At 44.7% G+C, this 20,834-nt stretch overlaps 1 protein-coding gene across 3 annotated transcripts in view; it reads left to right on the top strand.

Annotated features, from left to right (window-relative positions):
- The first annotated feature begins 3,048 nt into the window (after positions 1–3,048).
- The window catches only part of STAT6 (signal transducer and activator of transcription 6), a 114,922-nt gene continuing 97,136 nt past the window's right edge, over positions 3,049–20,834 (top strand). For 2 of the 3 annotated variants that reach the window (XM_058167390.1, XM_058167391.1), the window contains exon 1: positions 3,050–3,294. The gene's annotated coding sequence lies outside the window, so the exon portion shown is untranslated. Of the gene's footprint in view, positions 3,295–20,834 lie in introns of all 3 variants that reach the window. The other variant, XM_058167392.1, reaches the window with a different exon arrangement.

Consider the following 20,834-nt stretch of genomic DNA (forward strand, 5'->3'; position numbering starts at 1 on the left):
CTAATTGTTACTTTCAGTAGTAAAGCAGTGTCACCTGCAGGTCTCAGATTATTAGTGGTTTGACCTCCACTTCTGGTTCCAGTAATCATCATTTTCAAGGCAGTGTGGGTGGAAAAAATAATCACATTCACACTGTGCTATCTTGTAAGCCTTGCTCCTTTTGTGCATGCTTCATCACAATAACTCTTTCCACAGGCCTTGACTTAGGTTGATAGGAGGGGATGCTGTTGTCACTGTTATCTCTGTGAGGGAGAAAGAGAGTTGTTTTCTTCAGAAGACGCTGTCTTTTGGGATCCTATTTCCATTTTTCTCGGTTTTTAGTCACGTTAAACCAGAATCATTGGAATTATGTAGTCTAGAAATTTGAAATATGTAAAATAAAGTATAAAGATTCCGCAAAAGAATTATCAAATAGTTTAGCATAGCCATTAACCTTAATATGTTCACATACTGGTCCAATATATACAAAGTTCTTGCTGTAATCAGTGAGGTAAACTCCCATCCTGCAATAGCTTTTCTTTTGCTTATAATTTTATGTCAGCTATTTTAGCCTTTTGCCTCTTTACTTGGCATTACTCTTTCCATGTATGATTATTTTTCTTTGTAAAATCCTAAGGAACATTTTACTGCTATGAGGAACCTGACTATTTTTTTAACGCATTTTGACATTTCAGAATCTCAAAGCGACATGATCTTATTCCATATCAAAATACGGATAATTTGGATCCTTGTCTAGTATTTCATTATGCAAAGAGATTATTGGAATGGGCATATTGGAAGGTAATGCCTCACTGAGTGTGAACAGGATATTTCCTTCTTTATAGAAGGCAACGGTTAGAACTCTGCTCATGAAGCCCATCTTTGATCCCTTGCTGATGGGACAATTATAATCCAACATCCCATAGTTGGGGGGGAAAAAAGAAGAAAATGTAGTGGCTAATCAGCTTTAGGTAATCTTGGAAGAAGCAGGATCCATTTCAAATTGGCTTAAAGTAGGCTATAAGGTTGAGATTGCTTTGATTGGCCTGATATAGGACTGAAGGAGGGAATTTTTTTTAGGTCTTTCAGCAGTTTTGACACTATCAGCCATGTTATTCTTTTTGGGTTGCCTAAGGGATGTCAGTGGGGTTACTGCATGTTCTCTCAGGTAGATCTCAGATGGTTGTGCTTGATGGCAGTTGCCCTTCCAAACAGGAACTTTTATAAAGAGTCTATCAGGGTCTAATTCTGGTACCAATACTTTTTTAATATCTACATGAAACACCGAGTGGGGTCATGAATGATTTTTAGTGAATTTTATAAATATTCAGACTTGTGTGTATATGATATAATATGATATATGATCTGACAGCAGTGCTCCAATATCGAAGGGGCTGGCACAAAGAAAAGGAGGTTAACCTATTCTGAAAAGCACCGGAAGGCAGGACAAGAAACAATGGATGAAAACTAATCAAGGAGAGAAGCAACTTAGAACTAAGGGGAAATTTCCTGACAGTGAGAACAATTAATCAGTGGAACCACTTGCCTCCAGAAGTTGTGAATGCTCCAACACCGGAAGTTTTTAAGAAGATATTGGATAACTATTTGTCTGAAGTGGTGTAGGGTTTCCGGCCTAAGCAGGGGGTTGGACTAGAAGACCTCTATGGTCCCTTCTAACTCGGTTATTCCGTTATATATGGATAATAAATGAGAACTGAATCCAGGAAAGTTAGAGGTATTCATTATGAGGAGCTTTGATTTGGAAACAGGATAAATTCTTCTGTGGATTTAAATTAAATTCCTGTGGAATGAACAATGGTAATACACGTTGAGAGTGCTTGCCAGCTGTGACTAATACAGCAAGTAATTCCATTCCCTGAAGAAAACGATCTAAAAATGACTTCCAGACTGGACTACTGCAATGTATTCTATTTAGGGCCGCCTTTGTAAAATAGTTGGAAGTTATATAGTTAGCTCAGAATATGGTTAGATTCGTCTCCAGAGATTATATTACTCCTGCTCTCAAATATTGCCATGAGCTGCTCATAGCTTCCTGGGCAAGATATAAATGCTAACTGTCATGTTTAAAACCCAGTATGGCTTAGACTAAGGTTAGCTAAGGACAATGTTCCTTTGTATGATCCTCACTGTTTGTTCATAAAAGCTTCATCTTTGGGTACCACCCCGTCATCAGGTGATAACTGGGATGTCTCAGCTCTTACTTTTCAGCATTCCTTCTTACATATGGAAGGCTTTCAGGAGATATCAGGGTGGGGTGTGCATAAGAAGAGTAAAAAAAGGCTCCCCCACAACCCAGCAATGAAAGCCTTGCCCCTCTTTTTAGGTGAGTCACACACGCAGAGCATCTTAGGAACCTTCAAACTCATCTTTTCCGTCCAGATTCTAATGCTGTCAGTTGCCTTTAACGTGACACGCCTATTGATTCCAACCTTTTTGTTTTCGTGCTTTGAAAAGTTTTAAATTCTAAGGCGAACCCTCCTGAAACGTTCCGCTCATAAGGGCTAGCGCTAACAATGTGCCTTACTCAAGTTCGGTTATTATTCGGTTCGAAATATGCAGACACAAACTCGATTGCAGAAAAGACGACTTCAGCAACAGAGTGGTCAATGGCTGGAATGCACTACCTGACTCTGTAGTTTCTTCCCCAAAGCCCCAAAACTTTAACCTTAAACTGTCTACTGTTGAACTCACCCCATTCCTAAGAGGTTTGTAAAGGGCGTGCATAAGTGCACCTGCGTGCCTTCCATCCCTGTCCTTGTTTACTTACTCTTTTCATGTATCCAAATGATGTTTATACTTTTATCTGTTATCTTATATATGATTGACAAAAATAAATAAATAAAAATAAAAAGCAAATCCTGCCCAGACGTTTGTTTGTTTGTTTTTCGGATCAAGGAGAATCCCCTTCCGAATTTCTTAAATCCACTAGAAAAAAAGGGAATCCTAAAGCCAAGCTCTACATCAGAGCCTCTCCCCAGCCTCCGAGCCTATCCCGGCCCTTTCCCTTTTCTCCCTCCATCTCCTCTAAGCAGACTTTTATTTTTTACTTTCACTTCTGATTTCAGTGTGACTGTGACAGCAGCCTGGGCCGCTGCCCCACGCCTCGTTTCCTCTTCCCGCCTCTTGCGGCGCAGATCCCGAAGATACGGAACTCAGCCGAATTCTTGCTTCGAAGAAGAACTGGGACTTGGGACTTTACCGAGTGGATTTAAAAAAAACCAACGATCGGCTTTCAGGGAAGACGAAGCTTTTAGGAAGCAACCGAGGGAAGGGACCTCTCTGGCGTAAAAAAAGGTACGGAAGGGGTGGGAACGACGTTAACTACGGAGGGAGGGTAGGAGCCGATGAGTAGAGGCAATCGACAAAATAGCCAGGAAATTCCGGAGTTCGGCAATGGGGTGAAAAACGACAACAGATCCGGACTGCTGGGCAAACTAATTTTTTTAAATAAAAGCGGTCTGTATGTAAGGGAGGGTCGACCTAACAAGAGTAGTGGAAAATCGTGAAAACGCACACGACTTGAGAACACCCCAAAGAGGGTTGAATCCTGCGTGGGACCTAGCAGTCCCGTTATCCCTTGAATTATACCCTGAACTCAAGACAGTTTGTAGCCTATGACTATCATTAAGTGTTGTATCATTAAGTGTTAAATTTGTACCCTATGACTATCATTAAGTGTTGTAAGTGTTGTACCTTGATGAAGGTATCTTGTCTTTTTATGTACACTGAGAGCACATGCACCAAGACAAATTCCTTGTATGTCCAATCACACTTGGCCAATTAAAAAAATTCTATTCTATTCTATTCTATTCTATTCTATTCTATTCTATTCTATTCTATTCTAACCCAAGACAGTTGAATTCATAATTTGTACTCGTTATGGATTCTTGTGTGACCCTGCAGTTAAAGTGATAGGCGCTCGCACCCACGTAGATCTAAGTGACGGATTTCAGGAGAGCCCTATTAACCAGTTTGTGGCTGAGCTGTTTTCAATTTGATACACGCCCTTACTCATAAACTATCCCTCGAACTCTATAAATTTGATCCGTGCATACCAGTTGCATTGTGCATAACATATTATTCTGGCCTCTGCATCATCAGAGGTGTGAAAGTTCATTTATGCGCAGGAATGTTTTGGCTGTACAGAAATGAAAAAGGCCAAGAGTACAAATTAATCCAAAAATCTAGTTGCAATATATATGTGTGTGTGTGTGTGGGGGGGTCCTTCTTGTCTAGCTGCCACTGGCAGGCAGGACAAAAGCATTATTTGTAAGAGGGATGTTTCTTGTATGCATTCCTACAATTTTGTTCAGAAGAAGCATGAATACTCTCTGGGGGATACCTAGTTTAAAATAAGAAATTCTGATTAAAAACAAAACAAAACATGTATATACTTTCTCAGTTTGACAGAGCAACAGCAAGGTAAAGTGAGATGATTAAGTCTGTGAATCCTATGGCAGGTAGACCATGAAGATGCATGGAAAAAATAGGGTTTTAATTAAAAATGTGTGGTAAAGATGATATTTTTTCCACTATAACAGTAGAGTAGTAGATTATTTGATCCAGATGTTGTACTGAGAGTACAACTCTCAGAATTTTGAACTAGAATTTCTGTATATTGACTTTTTGAATTCTTTATGATTTCACATAAGACACTTCTAATATAATAGGAGAAATAGGAAATATTACTTCTTCCTTCATAAAGTATCTTTATTTTGTTGTGTCCTTCTTTGTTTCTCCCCTTTTGCTCTTTTAATACAAATTATTGGGAAAATATGGTAATGGCTGTGAATTAACTTAGAGTTCCAAAAAAACTATCAGTTTTAGCGTAAGTATTTATATTGTGTTAATATATATTTGTTTGATCTGGACATAGCTTATGGTACAAGTATCACATTATTGAATGTACCGTGACTGAAAATGATACATTAATAAAACTGATCTTGAAAAAGTGTTCTTGTTGCTTTTCACCGCCTTTTCCTTTCCTATAGCAAATACGTCAAAGTGACATTTTTAAACATTGTTATTACAAAAATGTACATGCTGTCGCATGTAATTAGGTTCCGTCAAATTGCCTTCTTCTTGTATCACGTTTAAACAAAATATTAAAGTAAATTGTGCATCAGAACTGTTTAATTGAAATGAGGAGTTTATGGGCATTGACGATGTTACCTATTTGGTAATGAAATGTCTCCAAGCAAACAATCTAGCTCAGATTGCATCAAGGATTCCAGTTATTGGTCACTTTCCATCAAGATCTGTATCGATTTTAATATTCTTTTCTGGAAAAAAATGGTATACGAGTTAGTGAGAGAAGTCAAATTGGCTGTGTCTAAATTCAGAATATTTTTCCCAATTGAAGATTGTATTCCATATACTCAAAATATTTAATATACATTTTAGCAATTGAACTGTAGTTTATTTATGGAGTAGTAAATCGTACTGAATTTATTTTTGAGAAAGCAGAAATAAGATTACTTCAGTAGATCCTCGTGTTTCTTGCACTGAACTGTTTTAATGTTGTTTGAGCTACAATTTTGTTAATGGTGGTTTCTTAAATAAAGTTGGTTGAGTTACACATAGCACTAAAACATAAAGCACAGTTTACCAGTCACAGTAGATGTATTATCATATTACAGTAATCCCGAAACAAGTAAATCACATTATGATGTGAGAATTCAACTAGAAAGCCAGCATTCGTTGGCAGATAATTTACACTGATTCCTCAATTTTAGTTTATATATTGATCATATTTGCATAGCCATCAATCTCACATAATGATTATCGGTGAACATAATAAAAGCAGTCCAGATACATAAAGACTATTAAAAAATAACAGCTTTAAATTAAAATAAAAACAAGAAAGAACAAAATGTTGAAAAAGCCTATAAGAGTTAACAATTCAGTTAACGATCATACAGCCACCTAGCACAAGGGTCACCAACCTTTCGGACCTCAGGGACCACTAAATTCATAATTTTAAATCCTGCGGACCACTAATATGATTTTTTTTAAAAAATAAATAGTATTTAGTGCAATATAAAAAAGGCAAATAATTTTTCTGTGGACCACCAAAATTTTCTCACGGACCACTGGTTGGTGACAACTGATCTAGCAAGTTCTTCTCTGCCAAGCGATCTCCAAGTCAGGTGACGGAATCATATTTTAAGGGCCTTCTGGAAGGCCAATAGGGCTGGGCCAGTGTCATCTTCAGCAGAATAATATTTCACAGGAGAGAGGACATGGTAGAAAAGGCTCTCGTTCCAGGTCCCGCATGATAAAATTCCCTGACTGATGGACTTTCAACATGCTCTCCTGCTAGACATGTTGTACCTGGGGAGAAGTGGCCCATCCAATAATCTGGTCCCATGCCATATATGCAATAGCAATAGCACTTAGACTTATATACCGCTTCACAATGCTTTACAGCCCTCTCTAAGCAGGTTTACAGAGTCAGCCTATTGCCCCCAACAATCCGGGTCCTCATTTTACTCATCGTGGAAGGATGGAAGGCTTGAGACTGGTGAGATTCGATCTGCCAAACTGCTGGCAGCCGGTGATCAGCAGAAGTAGCCTGCAGTACTGCACTCTAACCACTGCGCCACCGCAGCTCAATATGGCTTTAATTGGACCCCAAAGCAAAGTGGCAATCAATTTATCTTGCAAAGCAGAGGTGCAACATGTTCAATCCTTGGACCACATATAACTGCCCACACCTCCGCGTTTTGCACTAGTTGAATCTTTCCCAGTCGTAAGGATTTATGATTCGAATAAATTGATAATAAAGTTATTCTCCAATAAGAGGTTTCTGGACACTGGTTCTTTGTACAGGTTATTCTATGTCATGTACCCATTCCTAAATTTTCTGGAAGTGAATAGTTTCTTTGGTTTTCTTAATAACAAGATCTACTTATTTTTGCACCGTGTGCATCTAGTTCTGTCAACAAAACCATCAATGCATGAGGCAAGTTGTTGATCTATCAGCCCTCTGTTCAGTGCCAAATATTCTGGGGCATCTCTAGGTCACCATACAGCCTCTATCTGAAGTTCTTTAGCAAAGGGGAATTCACCAAGTCATAAGGAATTCTGTGCCATTGATATGTATAGTGTTTCTTAATGTCTAGTCTGAACCTCTTCCTTTGTAATTTTAACCTTGTTAATTCTGGTCCTGTCTCCCAAGACAAGAGAGAATGAGTTCATTCTCGAGACAAGAGAGAATGAGTTCATTCTCGGCTCTGAGTGGCAGTCCTTCTGGTATTCGAAAAATGCTATTGTATCTTGCCTTGGTTGCCTTTCCTGCAGGTTAAACACACCAGATCCTTTAATCATTCCACACTGGGCTTTGTTTCCATACTGCCTGTCCTCCTTTCCTACCTTTGATAGCATTTTTCTGAATTTGCTTTGGTATGTTAACGTCCTTCTTCAATGCTGATGCCAGGAACAGAGTATCTTAAGACAATTGCTTCCAGTGGTGGATTTCATTTTTTTTTAATACTGGTTCTGTGGGTGTGGCTTAGTGGGTGTGGCATGGCATGGTGGGTGTGGCTTGGTGGGCATGGCAGGGGAGGGATACTGTAAAATCTCCATTCCCTCCCAATCAGCTGGGACTTGGGAGGCAGAGAATAGATGGGGGAGGGGCCAGTCAGAAGTTTTACTACCGGTTCTCCAAACTACTCAAAATTTCCGCTACCAGTACTCCAGAACTGGTCAGAACCTGCTGAAACCCACCTCTGATTGCTTCCCATATTCTGGATTCTAATTCCTGTTAGTGTATCCCAAATAATATTTGCTTTTTTAATAGCTCCCATACACTGCTGGCTAATGTTTCATTGCGATCAGTAATGCTATCCAGTTTTCTTTTACATGTACTATTTCCTGGTCTAGGCCTCAACTCAGCACTCCTTGGAAGCCTCTTTCCAAGTGCTAATTGGATTCTTAATTCTGTGCCAGACAAAAATCAACTATGTGGTGCCGTCTGCATTGTTGATCCTTTTCTCTGAGATTAATTTATTGCCAAAGGAAACATAAGATCAGAGCTTCTTTTGTGATTTGTAAATAGAGAGTTGGTTTGTGACAGATCCCCCACTTCCTTCAGGTCTAAAAACCAAACATATGGAAAAAATAAGAATAGAGACGTTAGCTTAATCAATTTGTTGGGAATGTGAAAAGCATAGAGATCATTGGCGTAGAGCAGTGATATTGAGTAAGACTATAAAAAAAAAAAAAGGAAGGGAAGCTTTGTTTGATGTTCCTAGATCAAAAATAGTTGTTCTGTATGTATCTGTGCATGTTTAATTTTAGTGTCCTGTGGTTTTGGTTCCACCTCTTATTTTGAAGAGGTGAAAATGGCTTGTTATAGAAGAACCCTTCTACAGCACTCAGTGTTAATTATTAACTATTAATCTTCTCATCGTTCCCATCACCAATCTCTTTCCACTTACGACTGTATGACTGTAACTTTGTTGCTGGTAATCCTTATGATTTATATTGATATATTGACCATCATTTGTGTTGTAAATGTTGCACCTTGATGAACGTATCTTTTCTTTTATGTACACTGAGAGTTGTATATAATTTGTACACACATAATTTGTACAATTATTCCTTGTGTATCCAATCACACTTGGCCAATAAAAAAATTCTATTCTATTCTATTCTATTCTATTCTATTCTATTCTATTCTATTCTATTCTATTCTATTCTATTCTATTCTATTCTATTCTAATTGACAAGGAGGAATAGGATCATGATCATGAGGTATCCTGCATATGTGCCGCCCATAATCAATATTTTCTTTTACAAATACAAGTCCAGAAAAAAGCATGGCTACCATGCACATTAGACTGGTAGTACGGTGGGGCAATGCTTCCGGTGTTTGGTGCATACTGGGTGGGAAATTATCTATGCTTGTAAGAGACTTTGTTTCCTGTTGAACTCAAAGATGACAGATGGTAGGGATATGTTTAAATAGAGAATAAACTTCCCTACAATAAACTTCTGTCTATTGCTGAAATACATGGCAGTAACTAATCCATTCAGCTCTATACAATGGTGAGGAGCAAAATGTCTTGGACCAGTTCTGAAACTTTTTGCTCTCTCACTTCCAATCAAAGAATGACAGTAGAATAAAAATGGTTCTCTTTTTGTGATATGTACCAGGAAGCAATGACAACTTTCTGTGGATATAGTTGCAGATATTATAAAACTTAATCTGTATTATAATGTCCTTAAAAGGTTAATTTCAGGATGCAATATGCAATACAATATGCTCTTTTTATAAATAGGACATAGAACATAGAATCATAGAGGTTTTCTAGTCCATCTCCCTGCTCAAGGCAGGAGACCTTATACCAGAGGTCTTCAAACTTGGCAGCTTTAAGACTTCTGGACTTCAACTCCCAGCATAGCTGGCTGGAGAATTCTGGGAGTTGAAGTCCACAAGTCTTAAAGCTACCAAGTTTGAAGACCTCTGCCTTACACCATCCTGGTGAAATCATTGTCCAATCTATTTTTGAAAATCTCCAGTGATCGAGCATCCACAACTTCAGGAGGCGAGCTAATCCATCGATTAATTGTTCTGTCAAAAAATTTCTCCTTACTTCTCGGTTCTTCTTACTACTTGGTTTGGCATGTTGTAACCAGAGCTATGCAGTCATTAGCATGTCAGTGTCATCATTTTGTACATTTTAAAGAAAAATATCTTGATTTCTGTCTTGTGCTCAACTTATTTTATTTCTAATGGTTGATGTATAACGCTCATTGTGATTTCCAAACCAGGACTTAGGGCTTTATTCAGTTTGTGAACTCAACTGTTCTCACCTATTTTAATAAGCTATAGTAAAAATAAAATCAGCGCATACATATTCCAAGACCCTGCTAAGATCTCATTGTCAGATGGTTGGCAATATACTGTACATAGCAGTGAGTGAAACAATAACATCAAAGTGATATTATTTTCTAAATGCCACAATTACATAGATTGGTCACAATGTCCCATGTAAGAACATTACTTATGGCATTTGCATGATGACATGACCTTATACATGTTACAATTCTCTCTTCCCTCAGAGAACCATATGAATAGATGTCACTTCACCCAGTCTTTGCTTGTTCTGCTGACCCACCTCTGCCAATATTTTGTTGTTCACACCATGGTTGAAGAACTCAATTAAAGGGCGAACATACTGCATACAGGCAGATTCAGTAAAATTCAAGTAACAAACTCTACAAAAACGTCCTGCAAACTTATTGTAATTTGAATTACTTAACCCCCACCCCAAAGACACAGAGATTGCCCAATATTTATTCTCAAATATGCCTTTGCAATATGAGCATTTCTCAGCAAATATTTAGCTAACATAAGTGGGGTGATGAAATAAACTCCTTTTCTGTAGAGATATGCATCCTGTTAGAAGAATATGGGTGGAGAAAGTTGGCTTCCGAATGGCATCCAATTGCAGATCACTTCCAAATTTCCAAAATTCAAAGTCTCTTCTCCTTTGAATGCTTGCATGATCCATGGCTACCTTGATCCTGCAAGCATTCAGACTTTTCCTCCTATCAAAACATAGGTTGCTCTAGGCCAGCCTCTTGTATCTCAGGGGATCCAGATGAGAAGTAAAGTAGGAGTAATGGGCTTTTGGTTGTGTTGCTCTATAGTGGCCACAAACATCTTTGTGAGTTCTCTTTTTAAAGCTTCTTAGTTTGGTGACTATTACCCCATCTCATGGTAACAAATCCTATATATAAACTGGGTGCTTCTCAACACCATTATGAATCAGACTTCTCACTTCCCCTTAGCATTTAAGGTCTTAAAATGTATTTGCTGTTGGCAAAATTCAGTGGAAACATTATGTTAAGTTTGGGCAATGACGAGGCAGGAGACCATACAAGTGACAACAGCTCTTTAGTTTATTGTGACCCAGCAAAAGACCAACAGGCAAAACCCCTCTTTAAATACTATTTTGGCTGAGGCATCAGCCAATCAGCAACGTGCTTGTTCCCGCCCAAACTTCCCTCCTAAAGTTTAAATACATAACACTCTTCCCCTCCCAGAACGCATTGAGCCACTTTTTTGCATGGAATTTGCATGTTATTTTTCCACGTAGTCACACAGGTAGACAGGGCGTCTCCTAACTCTTTCTGACCTGCGCAATTCAATCCCTGGGAGTGAGTCGAGTTGGTCGGAGGGACTGTTTGTTCCTCCCAGCTCCTCCTCTGGGCCCTCCGGCCCTGGATTACTTGCAGAGTCGTCCCTGCAGTCTTCAGGAGGAGTTGGTTGGCGTCGCTGGACTTCTTCAAGTTCAGATAAGTCCTCCGATCGCCGCGGGTTTGAGTTAGCTGTTGGTTCAAATATTTGGTAGTCAGGGTCTGGTTGCGCGGTTTCTGGTTTGTTTTGTACCCTTTTACGTAATTGATCTATGTGGCGCCTCCATACTCGGCCATCCCCCATGTCCACTATATATGATTTTGGACCTGTTACTCCAGTGATTGTTCCTTTAAGCCATACTAGGCCTTCACTATAGTTATGTGCCCACACTAAATCACCCGTTGCCATTTCCCTGGTTTTTTCCTGGATGCCTTGGTACCTGTCAGGGGAGTATGTTGGGTTTAATCGATCTAAGGGACACCTGAGTTTCCTTCCCATCAATAGTTTGGATGGGCTGCGCCCTGTGGCTACACAGGGGGTTCTGTGTTGTACCGCTAGAAAGGTATCGATTTTGGCTTGCCAATCACCGGGGTTGATTCTGGATAGCGCTTTCTTGGCACTGCGAACGAATCGTTCTGCAAGTCCGTTTGTTGCCGGGTGGAAAGGCGCCGAGAGGACATGTCGGATGCCCTCTTCTGCTAAGTACCCCTCGAATTGGGTAGCCGTGAATTGCGGGCCGTTGTCGGACACTAGGGTGTCTGGCAACCCGTGTGTTACAAAAAGGTGCCGCAATGTTGTAATTACGGCTTCGGCTGTTGTGGATTTCATGAGCAATATTTCTAACCACTTTGAAAATGCGTCTACCACGATTAAAAAGGTTTGCCCATGGAATGGCCCAGCAAAGTCTATGTGGATCCTGGACCAAGAACCCTGGGGTTTCTCCCACTCTCTTATGGGGGCTGTTGGGGGTAGTGGCCTTGACTCTTGGCAGGCCTGGCATTTTCCTACCCTGTCGCTAATGTCTTTATCCATTTGTGGCCACCACACATAACTCCTTGCCCGGCTTTTCATCCTCACAATCCCCGGGTGCCCCACATGTAACAGTTCCAACACATTTTCTCGCAGTTTCTCTGGAATAACCACTCTATCCCCCCATAACAGACAACCCCCTTGAACCGACAGTTCCGAGCGTTTTTTGTAAAGTCTTTGAAACGGTCTCCCAGTGCATCGGGCCATCCCCTCTGTACCCAATCGATTACAGTCCTTATAATAATGTCTCTGTATGATGCCCTAGTCACTTCCTTAGAAGTGACTGGGCCGGAGTCTAGAGAGTCAATTAATAGGATGGGCATCCCTGGGGTCGGGTCTTCGATCGTCTCTGGTAAGGGGCATCTACTCAATGCGTCTGCGTGTCCTAGGTCCTTCCCCGGATGGTGGGACAATTTGTACGAGTACGCCACCAGGAAGATAGTCCAACGGGTCATTCTGGGCGATAGTGCAACCGGAGTTGGACGGTCCCCCGCCAGGAGTCCCAATAGTGGTCTGTGGTCTGTTACTATTTCGAATTGTCGCCCAAATAGGTATTCGTGGAATTTTTTAACTCCCGAAACTATGGCCAGGGCCTCTCTGTCTAGCTGGCTGTAGTTTCTTTCTGCTGCTGACATCGTACGGGAGAAATATGCTATGGGGGCTTCCGCTCCGTTCGGTAGCCTATGGCTGAGGACAGCCCCTACCCCGTAGGGTGACGCATCGCAGACTAGCACTAGTGGTAATGTCCCGTTGTATTGGATTAGCAGGCTATCACTGGACAAAAGGTTCTTAACGCCCTCGAATGCCCTAGCCTCAACCTTGCCTCACGTCCAAACAGCCTTTTTTGCCAATAGCTTGTGCAGCGGCTCTGCTACTGTTGCCTTATTTCGCAAGAAAACTGCATAGAAATTCACAAGCCCCAAAAATGCCTGTAACTCAGCCTTATTTTTGGGAGCCGGAGCCTTTTTAATGGCTCGCACTTTGCTCTCCGTGGGGTGGATGCCTTCTCTGTCTATTTGGTACCCCAAGAATTCTATGGATTCAACTCCTATCTGGCATTTGTTTAGCTTGACCTTAAGTCCAGCAGACCTGAAAATGCCCAAGACCTTCCGTAGTTTGGCCCCTAACTCATCTAGGTTCTCTGCTGAAACTAGTACGTCGTCAAAGTATGGCACGACCCCCGGTATTCCCTGTAACAGATGTTCCATTAGATTTTGGAACAACCCTGGGGCTATGCTGACTCCAAACTGGATTCGAGTGCATTTGAAAGCACCTCGATGCGTTACAATCGTTTGCGCCTCGGCTGTGTCATTGTCTACGGGCAATTGTTGGTAGGCTTGAGCCAAATCGAGTTTGGCGAAGACCTGCCCTTGTCCCAATGAGTGTAACAGATGTTGCACTACGGGAACGGGGTATGCGCTCTTTTGCAACGCTTTGTTGAGCGTTGCCTTGTAGTCAGCGCAAATCCGGACTGATCCGTCTGGTTTGACTGGGGTCACAATCGGTGTCTCCCATTTGGCATGGTCGACGGGGACTAGTATGCCCTGGTTTACTAGTTTCTCTAACTCCCGGTCAATCTTTGGCTTAAGGGCGAAGGGGACCCTCCTAGCCTTTAACCTAATGGGAGCCACCTGGGGATCTAAATTAAACGAAATAGGGGTCCCCACGTACTTGCCCAGGCAGTCCTGGAAGACGTCCTTGAACTCTTTCAGCATTTCATCTTTTAGGTTGACTCCATTTCTGTGAACCCCGGTCACTTTCATCCCTAGGGCTCTGAACCAGTCCAGGCTTAGCAAGCTTGGAAGGTTTCCGTCTACGATGGTGATCGGTAAAGTTTTCTTAAAATTCCCGTATCTCACTTTGACGGACGTGACTCCTCGAAAAGGGATCCGGTTTTCCTGGTAGTCTTGCACTCTCAGCTTTTGGGTTTGTAGCTGGCGTTTCGCGACATCTGGCAGGTTCCTCGCGACGGTGTCCCAGGACATGATCGTGATCGACGAGTCCTTGAATCTGCAATTTTGTCATTGGTGTTGGCCTCCGCAGCTCACGCACTCGTCCCGGTTGCCTCTCTCTGCCCTTCCGGTATGGAAGACCTCATCCTCTTCCTCGCCCCCGGATTCGGCCTCGACGACTTCGCTGTGGACTGGCGTTGCTTTCGTGCCGGTTTTCGGTGTGTTCGGTTTCTGTAGGGTCTTCGCCGCTTTGGTGGACATCTCGTGTGCCCTTGCCTCGTCCAGGGCCAGGGCTAGGGTTAGGTTGCTTTTGGACAGCAACCTCCTCTGTAAACGAATGTCCCGGACCCCACAAATGAGTTGTTCCAGTAGGGAGTCATCCAAATCCCGGTACTCACAGTGGTTCGCGTCTTTCCTTAATGCGGCCATGTACACGCTTATCGATTCACCCTCTCACTGAACTCTCTGTCTTAGCTCGAAACGCTGAACAAACTTCGACGGCACCGGAGCATAGTGTGCTTTCAGTGTCATTTGCAGTGTTTGCCATGGTACCGACTGTACCGGCGTTGATTCTGACAGCGATTCGGCGGTATCGAAAACCTTCGGTCCGCAGTGACTTAGGAAGTAAGCACGCTTCCGATTGTCCGAGACTCCCTGTAGTTCGTTTGCTTCGAGGAAACACTCGAAACGAGCCATGTGTCAAGGTTCCAGAAAAACCTCTTCTGCATAAAAAAAACTCAGAAGCCATTGTCTTTAGGAGATCTTTACTAGCGTGAGGAAACTGGCACACGATGAGTGAAATTCCAAAACTGAATTTCCGGATTCTTTTCCCAGTTATACAACCCCCAAGAGTCCCACCCCCCTGGCCCCTTTGATGGTCACATGGTCCCACGTTCTCCCAGTTCATTTGAATATCTTCTTGCCACTCTTCCTGCAGATGTGAACACCATCCGACCTTGACCGCTTGAAGAATGTTACCATACCCCTCAGCCCCCCTTCCTCCCCTCAGGGGAAAAATGTGGCAGTGTCTGGAACCCTAAAGTCTAATATGGTTTCCAGGCCTGACAGGCGTCCCCCCTTGGAAAAGAAGCTATATCCTAGGAAAGAAAACAAAGAGTCGATAAAGAAGAGTGTCAGTGGTCCACACTTCCCTTCTACCCCCCCCCTCCCCTCTCCAAGAGGTTTTTTAGGTTTGTCAGGGAAAGTGTCGTGAAATTGTTTAATCAAATTGTCCGCATTTACTTTCCAACTTTTGACCCAAGTAGATTCAGATAATGGATATCCCTTCCAGTGGACTAAATATTGTAATTGACCTCTATATAGTCTAGAGTCAAGGATTTTCTTGATTTCATAGTGGGTTTCACCTTGGATTATCAAGGGTGGTGGGGGAGCGGCAGGTTGATGTCTCAGACCAGACTGTCTAGCAGGTTTTAATAAGCTGGTATGGAATACCGGGTATATTTTCCCCAACATTCGAGGGAGCTTGAGTTGGACGGTAACGGGATTAATAATTTTTACAATGGGGAAAGGACCCAAAAATTTTGGACCGAATTTTCTGCTGGGTATTCTCAATCTCAGATACTTAGTAGATAAAAAGACTTTATCTCCAATGCGAACAGGGGGTTGAAGGGAACGGTGTTTGTCAGCTTGGGCTTTGTAATTCCGAGCTGTCACAGCTAAGGCCTTTTTTGTATTCTCCCAGCCTTTTTTCAACGAATTCATCCAGTCCGTTAGGGAAACGGAAGTGGGGGGTTGCACAGGGAGTTCCGGCATTGGAACGAAGTCCATGCCAGTGGTTACTTGAAAAGGGGTTAACCCCGTGCTGCTGTGTACAGCATTATTATATGCGACTTCTGCAAATGGTAACAAATCTGACCAGTTTTCTTGCTGGTAATTTACATAACACCGTATGTATTGTTCTACCATCGAGTTTAGTTTTTCAGCCGCTCCATTGGTCTGCGGATGGAACCCAGAACTAAGTCCTTGAGATGACCCAATGGACTGTAGGAACTCCCTCCAGAACTTGGCTGTGAATTGAACACCACTGTCGGATATTATCCTTTTAGGAACTCCATACAGTCTGTAGATGTGTTTGACGAAGAGCTTTGCTAACTTTCTCGCCGATGGCAATCCACTGCACGCAGTGAAGTGGGCCTGTTTAGAGAACAAGTCTACTATGGTCCATATCACTGTATTTAATAATAATAATAATAATAATAATAATAATAATTTAATTTGTATACCGCCCTTCTCCTGAAGGACTCAGGGCGGTGAACAGGCAGATAAAATAAAAACGATACATTTCAATAAAAACAATATTTAAAAAACTTATTCCAATAGCCTAAATTTAAAATACAATACAAAATATAAAAGAAACCCCAATAAAATCCATATTAAAACCCTATTTAAGCCAGTCCTGCTCGAAAGAATATATATGTTTTAAGCTCGCGGTGAAAGGTCCGGAGGTCTGGAAGTTGTCGAAGTCCTGGGGGAAGCTCATTCCAGAGGGTAGGTGCCCCCACAGAGAAGGCTCTCCCCCTGGGGGTCGCCAGCCTGCACTGTTTGGCTGACGGCACCCTGAGGAGGCCCTCTCTATGAGGCGTGCCGGCGGTGGGAGGCATGTGGTAACAGAAGGCGGTCCCGAAGATATCGGTCCTATGCCATGGGCGCTTTAAAGGTGGTAACCAACACCTTGAAGTGCACTCGGAAAACCACAGGTAGCCAGTGCAGCCTCGAGGATCGGTGTTATATGGGAGCCACGAGTGGCTCCTCTATCACCAGCTGACTGCATTCTGAACTAACTGAAGTCTCCGGGTGCACCTCAAGGGAGCCCCATGTAGAGGCGTTACAGTAGTCCAGGCGAGAAGTGACGAGGGCGTGAGTGACCGTGCATAAGGCATCCCGGTCTAGAAAGAGGCGCAACTGGCGGACCAGGCGAACCTGGTAAAAAGCTCTCCTGGAGACAGTCGCCAAGTGATCTTCAAAAGACAACCGTCCATCCAGGAGAACCCCCAAATTGCGCACCCTCTCCATTGGGGCCAATGATTCTCCCCCAATAGTCAGCCGCGGTTGCAGCTGGCTGTACCGGGATGCCGGCATCCACAGCCACTCAGTCTTGGAGGGGTTGAGCTTGAGCCTGTTTCTCCCCATCCAGACCCGTACAGCCTCCACACACCGAGACAACACTTCAACAGCTACATTGGGGTGGTCAGGGGTGGAAATGTACAGCTGGGTGTCATCCGCGTACAGTTGATAACTCACCCCCAAACCACTGATGACCTCGCCCAGCGGCTTCATGTAGATGTTGAACAGGAGAGGCGAGAGAACCGACCCCTGTGGCACCCCACAAAGGAGGCGCCTCGAGGTCGACCTCTGTCCCCCTGCCAACACCGTCTGCGATCGGTCGGAGAGATAGGATGAGAACCACCGAAACACGGTGCCTCCCACACCCAATCCCCCCAACCGCCGCAGCAGGATACCATGGTCGATGGTATCAAAAGCCGCTGAGAGATCAAGGAGAACCAGGGCAGAGGAATAACCTCTATTCCGGGCCCTCCAGAGGTCATCCACCAATGCGACCAAAGCTGTCTCTGTGCTGTACCCGGGTCGGAAACCAGACTGGAACGGGTCTAGATAGACAGATTCATCCAGGTACTGGAGTAACTGGTGTGCCACCACACTCTCAACAACCTTCGCCACAAAGCGAAGGTTGGAGACTGGACGATAGTTACTCAAAACAGCTGGGTCCAGGGAAGGCTTCTTGAGAAGGGGTCTCACCACCACCTCTTTCAAGGCGGTGGGAACAACACCCTCCCTCAGAGAAGCGTTAACAATCCCCTGGAGCCAGCCTCGTGTAACCTCCCAGGTGGCCAGCACCAACCAGGAGGGACACGGGTCCAATAAACATGTGGTGGCATTCAGCCGCCCCAGCAACCTGTCCATGTCCTCGGGAGCCACAGGGTCAAACTCCTCCCAGATGGTCTCAACAAGACTAGCCTCCGTCACCTCGCCCAAAACTACCCAGTTTTGGTCCAGACCGTCCCGAAGCTGAGCAATTTTATCAAACAGATACCTGCTGAAATCCTCAGCACAACCCTGTAAGGGGTCATCGCAACCCTCCTGGTTAAGGAGGGAGCGAGTCACCCTAAACAAGGCGGCTGGGCGGTTCTCTGCTGACGCAATGAGGGTAGAGACATAGGCCCGCTTGGCCTCCCTCAATGCCACTAGATAGGTCTGAGTAAAAGACCTAAATAGTGTTCGGTCAGCTTCGGAACGGCTGGACCTCCACGCGCTCTCTAGGTGCCTTCTCCGGCGTTTCATCTCCCTCAGCTCCTCGGAAAACCAAGGAGCTGGTTGAGATCTACGCCGGGTCAGATGCCGCAAAGGCACGACACGGTCCAAGGCGCCCACCGCGGCCTGTTTCCAGGCCGCAACAAGTTCCTCGGCCGAGCCATGGGCCAGATTGCCAGGGAGCGGCCCAAGCTCCATCAGGAACCTCTCCGGGTCCATCAGTCGCCTGGGACGGAACCAACGTATTGGTCCCGTCTCCCTGCGGTGTGGAGTGGCGGTCCGAAAGTCCAGATGAAGGAGAGAGTGGTCTGACCACGACAGAGGTTCAATGGCTAATTCTTGTACTTCCAGATCACTCAACCACTGTCCAGAGACAAAAATCAGATCCAGTGTGCTTCCCCCGACGTGGGTGGGGCCCTCAATTAATTGGGTCAGGTCCAAGGCTTCTTGAGAAGGGGTCTCACCACCGCCTCTTTCAAGGCGGTGGGAACAACACCCTCCCTCAGAGAAGCGTTAACAATCCCCTGGAGCCAGCCTCGTGTAACCTCCCAGGTGGCCAGCACCAACCAGGAGGCACACGGGCCAATAAACATGTGGTGGCATTCAGCCGCCCCAGCAACCTGTCCATGTCCTCGGGAGCCACAGGGTCAAACTCCTCCCAGATGGTCTCAACAAGACTAGCCTCCGTCACCTCGCCCAAAACTACCCAGTTTTGGTCCAGACCGTCCCGAAGCTGAGCAATTTTGTCAAACAGATACCTGCTGAAATCCTCAGCACAACCCTGTAAGGGGTCATCGCAACCCTCCTGGTTAAGGAGGGAGCGAGTCACCCTAAACAAGGCGGCTGGGCGGTTCTCTGCTGACGCAATGAGGGTAGAGACATAGGCCCGCTTGGCCTCCCTCAATGCCACTAGATAGGTCTGAGTAAAAGACCTAACTAGTGTTCGGTCAGCTTCGGAACGGCTGGACCTCCACGCGCTCTCTAGGCGCCTTCTCCGGCGTTTCATCTCCCTCAGCTCCTCGGAAAACCAAGGAGCTGGTTGAGATCTACGCCGGGTCAGATGCCGCAAAGGCACGACACGGTCCAAGGCGCCCACCGCGGCCTGTTCCCAGGCCGCAACAAGTTCCTCGGCCGAGCCATGGGCCAGATTGCCAGGGAGCGGCCCAAGCTCCATCAGGAACCTCTCCGGGTCCATCAGTCGCCTGGGACGGAACCAACGTATTGGTCCCGTCTCCCTGCGGTGTGGAGCGGCGGTCCGAAAGTCCAGACGAAGGAGAGAGTGGTCTGACCATGACAGAGGTTCAATGGCTAATTCTTGTACTTCCAGATCACTCAACCACTGTCCAGAGACAAAAATCAGATCCAGTGTGCTTCCCCCGACGTGGGTGGGGCCCTCAATTAATTGGGTCAGGTCCATGGCCGTCATGGAGGCCATGAACTCCCGAGCCGCCGTTGACGACACACCGGCTGATGGCAAGTTGAAATCCCCCATGACCATAAGCCTGGGGGTATCAACTGCCATCCCGGCTATCAACTCCAGCAACTCGGGCAGGGCTGTTGCCATGCAGCAAGGAGCCAGGTACGTGATTAACAAGCCCACCTGCATCCTACGCCCCCACTTCACGTAAAGGGATTCACAACCGGCTATCTGAGGAACAGTGGCCTCCATCGGCACCAGACTCTCTCTAATAACCACCGCCACCCCTCCACCCCTACCTTGGGCCCTCGGCTGATGAAATGCCCGGAAACCCGGTGGGCACATCTCCACCAGGGGAACCCCCCCTTCAATGCCCAACCAAGTCTCCGAAATGCCCACAAGGTCCGCAGCCCCCCCCCTGTATAAGATCGTAGATCAGGGGGGCTTTATTCACTACGGACCTAGCAGGTCCTCCACTAGGTGGGAGTTCAACAATAAAATCCATGGCAATCTCTTCCCAGGGTCTGGTGGGTTCGGCTACGGGTTGTAGGAGTCCAGGGGGTTTCCCTGGTCTGGACTTCATGGTGGCGCAGGTAGCACAGCTCCGGACATAGTCTTCGACATCTGATTTCATTTTTGGCCACCAGAATTGTCTTCTAGCCAAGTGGAGAGTCTTTAAAAATCCAAAGTGACCTCCTAGGCGAGAGTCGTGGCTTCTCTGTAGTATAGGCAGCCGCATAACGACGGGTACATAAATCTTGGTTCCTTTCCAGGGTATCCCATCCCTTAAGGTGAGGTGTGGCAAGTTTTCTTTAAACCAAGTATCGTCAGTGAGTGCTGATTTTAATTCCGCTAGTAGTTTATTTGGTGGGATGTTAGTACTATGGTGTGATCGCGGTCGAGTAATTGCTTGGCTGGCCGGTTCGCTATTGGGAATCATCGCATGTATTACCTCTTCGCATTGGCTGTCAAATTGTGGTTTCCTAGATAGGGCGTC

Source organism: Ahaetulla prasina, chromosome 2 (genome assembly GCF_028640845.1).
Source record: "Ahaetulla prasina isolate Xishuangbanna chromosome 2, ASM2864084v1, whole genome shotgun sequence".
NCBI lineage: Eukaryota > Metazoa > Chordata > Lepidosauria > Squamata > Colubridae > Ahaetulla > Ahaetulla prasina.